Source organism: Mirounga leonina, unplaced genomic scaffold (genome assembly GCF_011800145.1).
Source record: "Mirounga leonina isolate KUSES-001 unplaced genomic scaffold, KU_Mleo_1.0 Mir_151, whole genome shotgun sequence".
Classification (NCBI taxonomy): domain Eukaryota; kingdom Metazoa; phylum Chordata; class Mammalia; order Carnivora; family Phocidae; genus Mirounga; species Mirounga leonina.
The window spans coordinates 75194205-75201036 of record NW_023270377.1 but is presented as its reverse complement, the minus strand read 5'-3'; the positions used below and the strand labels follow the sequence as shown (position 1 = coordinate 75201036).

Here is a 6832-nt window from a genome sequence, read left to right as displayed (position 1 = left end):
TCAGTTGAGAGAAGAGCAGAAAAGACACAAAGAAAAGTAGAAACTCAAAAGAAGATCCTTTAGACCATGAGAGAGAAGGGGAAAGAATCTGGTCCCAGGAGCTGCCTCTTTTCATTCCAGTTCTAGACCTTTGTCACCTGTAAGCCTACAATAAAGTCTCCTTATCCTTAGCTAACCTGAGTAGATTTCTTTTCTTGGTAATTAAAAGAATCCGAACCAAGCATATAACTTTGTTGAATAATCTGATTTTTGCAGAATCAGTGAATACAGGGACATGATGATCAGTCTAACCTGTGGGGCCCCAAGGAAACTCATATGCAAAATAAATGTAATTCCAAAATTTAAGAATTGTTCATCATTCAGGGCAGCTGGGTGGCTCAGTTGGTTGAGCGTCTGCCTTCAGCTCAGGACATAATCTTGGAGTCCAAGGATCGAGCCCCTAGTGGAGTTGGGCTCCCTGCTTAGTGGGGAGTCTGCTTCTCCCTCTCCCTCTGCTCCTCCCCTTGCTTGTGCTCTCGCTCCCTCTCTCAAATAACTACAATCTTAAAAAAAAAAAAAAATTGTTCATCATTCAATGATGCACATTGTTGTCAGTTAATTTGAGACTATGAATTAGGTCATTACCTATCATTCAAAGGCTCTGATACAATCTTTGGTGCAAGTGATACTTTGAGCAATTGGAAAATAATTCAAAGAAAGAATGAAGTTCTAAAAAAGTTACACTTTAGTGAAAGGGGTTTGGATTGTATGCTATACAAAATACTTTAAATATCATAGTTTCTGGTAAACTGGGATCTTGAGTTTTTTCCCATTTAAAATGATATTATAATTTTTTACACTTGATCTTAGCCAAAAGGCCGAGAAGCAATTGCGATATTATAATTTTTTACATTGAAATTTCATAAATTGGAATCTTGCTTTTCAAAATTCATAAATTCTTTGTTAAAGCCCAATGAGTCTATGCTTTGTAATATAAAAAAGTTAAGTTTATCCACCTATCACATATATTTACATGATGATTTTAGTGCTCTCATTGATGTCATATTAAAGTATTTTAAATATAAATCTCATGAAAATGGTATTAGATTTATGAAAACCAGCCTATTAACTCTTAGTTTCTGATGGGTAATGAGGCCACTTGTTCTTTTTTTTTAAAGATTTTTATTTTTTATTTTATTTTGACAGAGAGAGACCCAGTGAGAGAGGGAGCACAAGCAGGGGGAGTGGGAGAGGGAGAAGCAGGCTTAGCAGGCTTCCCGCGGAGCAGGGAGCCGGATGCGGGGCTGGATCCCAGGACCCTGGGACCATGATCTGAGCCGAAGGCAGATGCTTAACAACTGAGCCACCCAGGCGCCCCACTTGTTCTTTTTTTTTTAAAGATACTTTATTCATTTATTTGAGAGAGAGAGAGCATGAACAGTGGAGAGGAGCAGAGGGAGAAGGAGAAGCAGACTCCCCACTGAGCAGGGAGCCGGACACTGGGCTCAATCCCAGAACCCTGGGATCATGACCTGAGCTGAAGGCAGAAGCTTAGCCCACTGAGCCACACAGGTGCCCAAGGCCACTGGTTCTGCACAGCTTGAGGTAGTTTGGCCCCTCTAAGATTGATTATTAGATTAATCTGTGCTAAGTAACACATGTCCATTTTAGCCATGCCTCTTTTTAGAGTAGTGAACTTAGCGACAGCATTGAATTTGCCTTACTGTGCTGAATAAAATAAAACAATATGGATTGATTTTTTCCACTGATCCAGGGTTAAGATAAAATAGTTTTAAAGATTTTAATCCTAGACTTTCTTTTCCAGTTGGCAAATTATCTAAAGACATCTGAAAACAACATGCTACGTTAACTACGGCTTCAACACCCGGAAGCAATAAAGGTGAAATAACACATGGAGAATTTTTGATGTGACAAGACAAGGAAAAATATTATAATTAATTGTCTAAACCATTTTGCAATATTTCTGAACTTGAAATCCATCTATTACTCATAATTTGCAGCTTCATTAGGTACTGAATTTTCCTGACCTGTTTTGGAGTATACATATTTATTATGATGATTTTTTTTTTTTAAAGATTTTATTTATTTATTTTACAGAGAGAGAGAGACAGCGAGAAAGGGAACACAAGCAAGGGGAGTGGGAGAGGGAGAAGCAGGCTTCCTGTTGAGCAGGGAGCCCGATGCGGGGCTCGATCCCAGGACGCTGGGACCATGACCTGAGCCGAAGGCAGACGCTTAACGGCTGAGCCACCCAGGCACCCCCATATTTATTATTTTTTTATCATTGATAAAATCAGACCCTAGAAAATCTGAGCCTATGCTAGACTGGCTCTCTTTTCTAAACCACTGAGGAGTCATTGTTCATGAACTAAAAGACAACTTCCAAACAGGGAATAAACAAAATACAGTTTAAATGTACTGGTAAATATACTGCCACAGTCATGACAAACTAACACTATAACCAGCTAAATTGCCACCAGATGATGACAAAGTAATGGGGAGAACCTGACTTAAAACATTTCTTTTAAAAAGTGGTGGGAATTAAGAACAGGGAAAGGTGCTCCTGGTAGGTGATTATACTTAGTTTCTCTACTGCCAATTAATGTTATTGGCACATAGTAGCTATCACTTGTTTATTTATTTTTTAAAGATTTATTTATTTATTTGAGAGTGTATGTGTGTGTGTGAGCAGGAGGGGCCAGAGGGAGAGGGAGAGAGAATATCAAGCAGACTCCCCACTGAGCACAGAACCCTATGCAGGGCTTGATCTCAGGAGCCTGAGATCAGGACCTGAGCCAAGACCAAGAGTTGGAAGCTTAACTACCTGAGCCACCCAGGTGCCCCTCTATTACTTGCTTATTAACTTGCATTTTCCTATGTACATTTGCCCCAATGCATTGAGGAACTTTGATTACAAATAGAAAAATAGACACACAAATAAAACTAACAAATAATTTAATATAAATCCACTGGCAACAGTATTTCATTGAACTCTTCTGGATATATTATTTCTCTGAATTTTGGAAGTGTTTGGTACTGTGTTATTATCCTAAAATTTTTTTAAATGTAAATTTACTTTTATGCTTAAAACTACATTTTAAGAAACAAAAATAGGAACAAACATTATGCAAGATGATTGGCCTTAAGAATATATTTGTGAATTGGGTCATTCTATATAATCTGTGTGATAAATCAACAGCTTTCCAGGCAGCAATAATCTGATCACCATATTGCGAAGGAGAAAACGTTAACTAATGAAACACAAAGTTCTAAGTTCCCAGTTAAAGATATGGTTTCTGTGTGCATCAAGGTCCAAACAGGAAAAAAATAAAAATGGAAAAAGGATGGTGCATGCATGGGGTAATTTGAGGAATGCTTGTTTAATAAAGGGCAGAGCCACAGGTAAACCACAGGTATAGTGCAACACCCTGAGGCTTTGTAACAAGAGCTGTAACAGCTATGTGATGAAGACTGACTGGCAGAAAATATAACCGTATACAAGAAATAGAGTCAGCCCAGAATTACCCTGGGGGAGGCAGGGCGGGGGTGCTATATGCCCTGACCTCACTCTCCTGTTTCCCTCTAATCTCTTGATAGTATTGCCCATTGGATGAAGTCAACCAGAAGCCTTTTTAAAAATAATAATAATAATAAACATATATATACATATACATAAATGTATATATATATATATATATATATTTTAGAGAGAGAGTGTGAGGGGAGTGGCAAAGGGAGAGGATGAGAGAGAATCCCAAGCAGGCTCCAGGCCCAGTGCAGAGCTCATCTCACCACCCTGAGATCATGACCTGAGCCAAAATCAAGTCTGCTGCTCAACCGACTGAGCCACCCAGGTGTCCCTTAACCACAGCACAGGATGCAGAAGGATGGAGAATGCAACTGAAAAGGTAAATACAAGGTATTCAGTGTAGATTCTAATCTTTGGTTTTCTCAAGACTTTTTTTGTGTGTAACCTTGGAAAGTTGCTTAACCTTTCTACATCTGATAATTCTTATCTTTTAAATAAGATCCCTTACAATTCTAAACTGGCCATGATTCTCTGAAAACAACTTCAGAATTGGAAAACAACTGAAATTGTCCCTAAATTTGCAGCGTTCTACACTAGTTAATGGAACATATTTTAAAGTCTCATAACAATTTAAAGGTTTACTTTCAATCACTTCTAATTTTTATATGGTTTTATGACCTTATTACTTACTCTTGGCAATTAACCTAACTTTTAAGTACGAAGGCTCTACAGTAAGAACTTTAGCTATTTAATATTTTCCTTCCTATGAAATAATTCTTTTGAACCTCTCTGCTATAATTCATTTTGTTTTATACATGAAAATTTCACCTTTAAAAATATATAAGTATTTAATTTAAAATAATGTGTTCTTTTATAATATTAAAACCTAAAATTCCAGCATAATTCTAATTTATTTCTTGATACTTTTATTTAGCATGGGAAATTGTTTTCAAAAACTATGAATGAGTGAGTAATATTGATTGAGTTAAGAAGATTTTGAATTAGATATTTATACATATTTCATTTAAACTTACACACTCCTCATATAAATATTAGGGACTGATTTTACAGAAGAGGAAACTGAGGAGTAGAGCTATTAAGTCCTAGGTCACGTAGGTAATAAATGGTCAAGTTGGGATTTGAGCACATATCTATCTCATCCCAGAGCTGAGACATTTCCTGAATTATACAACATAGTATTTATATTCTCCCTCACTTCCTGTAATAATTTTTACTACACAGTATTTGCCGTGTTTTGAGAAAATCACATGAGCATTTGTGTTATGGTTAGATTTCAAGTTTGAAACAGAACATCTGTAAGTACAGAATTATAATGAGGTTCTTGTTTAGTAAGTGGTCTGTGTCTATAACAATGCATTTTTGTGATCTGGAAAGTTGAAGTTAACACTCAAAACAAAGTACACAAAAGGTGATGTTTACATTTATGATTTTCATTGTTGACATATTTCAGGTTTAAAATTTAAGCTTGTTGATTCAAGGAAAGACAAATGAGGCAAGAATTGAAATCTTAGGGGATGTGCTTTCCTATACAAAAGAAAATACAGTGGGTTTGGAAAAAGAGAGTGGAGGTTTAGAGAGATTCTATTCCCAATAATGGTAAAATAGCTTGCTGTGGCACAGCTTTGTCATTGAGAACAACCAGTAAAGTTGGGGGAGGGAGAGCCCCAAATCTGACCCACAACATCAGAGAACTAGCAAGGTGGCCAGGGTCAGAAGGAAAGGAAGTAAGTTGAAATAAGCCTAATGTGCTTTATCCCTTTTCCTTTTAAAATTATATGCCAATTGATGTCATGCACAGCTGAGGGGCCAAGAAGTTTAAAAAAAGAGGCACTTAATGGATAAAAAACTGAGCAGATTTTTGACAGTCTCAGAGGCTGGTGAGACAAATATTGGAAGTCAAGTAGTATCAAAGAGCAGATGTCCTGGAAAATACTCAAGATGTACATTTTGGAACCTGGAACTATCACAATCTGAGAGGAAGGGTAAACTGAAAATATACCAGCTCTCACAAAGGACTGAAAAACAGCTCAGTCCTAAACTGAGTGGCCATCTTTTCTTAGACTGCTTGCTACAAAGCAAAGATGTGTATTTTGTTTGTTTTGTTTTTCTGAAGAGATATTAAATTAGCCAGAGTCTCGGTTAATCTTTCCTTTATTTTTTAAATGATGAAAAATAAAGATAATGAAAAATATAATGAAAAATAAAAATATCAAGAGTTCCAAAAAAAAGGGCAAATAATGAAAAAATAAAAATATCAAGAATTCCAAAAGAAGGGCAAATGACAAAAAATTTATATATATGAAAAGAAAAACAGTCCACCAGGTAATCCAAATATTGGAGTAACATATTTCACAATGAATAGGGGGATCGATCAGGATAGATTATTTATTGCAATTATAAATTTTAATGCATCCAATACTGCCCTCCCCTCAAATTATATAGAAAAAATGGACAGATTTGAGCACAAATACTCAAGTATCATAAAAGATTCTGAACACAAGCTTTTCAGTAACTCATACAAGCAGACAAAAAAAATCAATAATAGAGAAGATTTAAATATCATGGTTAACAAGTATATGTGCCCTTAAACACACATACACAACATGCATAATATTGTACTCAAAACTGAAAAAGAGTACATATGGAATATATACCAAAATCTCAACAAATTCCAGAAGAATAAAATCATACAGGATATTTTCTCTGATCATAGTGGAAGTAAGCTAAAGATCAATAGCAAAGAAATAACGTGAGAATTCTTAGGTATTTGAAAATATAAGCAAGATACTTCTAAATAATCCAAGGGTAAAGATGTAATTATACTGAAATTAGAAAATATTTTCAGCTAAGTGGTAATGAAAATAAGATATATGTCAAATTAGTTTTATCCAGTTAAAGTAGTACTTATAACAGAATGTATAGTATGTCTTAAGTTTGTTTCTCCCAGAAGCACTCCCTAAATCAAGGATTTGTCGGGAAATGCTCCAGAGAAACTGATGAGGGAGTGGAGAAATCAGATTGCTAAAATGTAAAAACCCAAGAATTGTGTGATTTCACCTAAAGACACATCTTGTCTGATCCTGTGGAGAGCTCCAGAGCTAAAAGTGTACCTCAGTGTGAGTCTTTTCTAGAAGCAAGAGAGCTAGCTTTTCAACCTCTGCATCAGTTTGTAACTGACTGTTGTCTGTTCCAGGAAGATGTAAATTCCTAGGCACTTCCAACTCTCCAAATAATCAAGGCTGCTCAAGAAATCCAAAGGCAATTCTCTGAGAAAGGTCTCAA

The 6832-nt window shown here is 36.1% G+C and overlaps 1 pseudogene; it reads right to left on the bottom strand.

Moving 5' to 3' along the window:
* Positions 1-712: 712 nt before the first annotated feature.
* Positions 713-869, bottom strand: LOC118012788 (annotated as a pseudogene).
* Between the last annotated feature and the right edge of the window lie 5963 nt (positions 870-6832).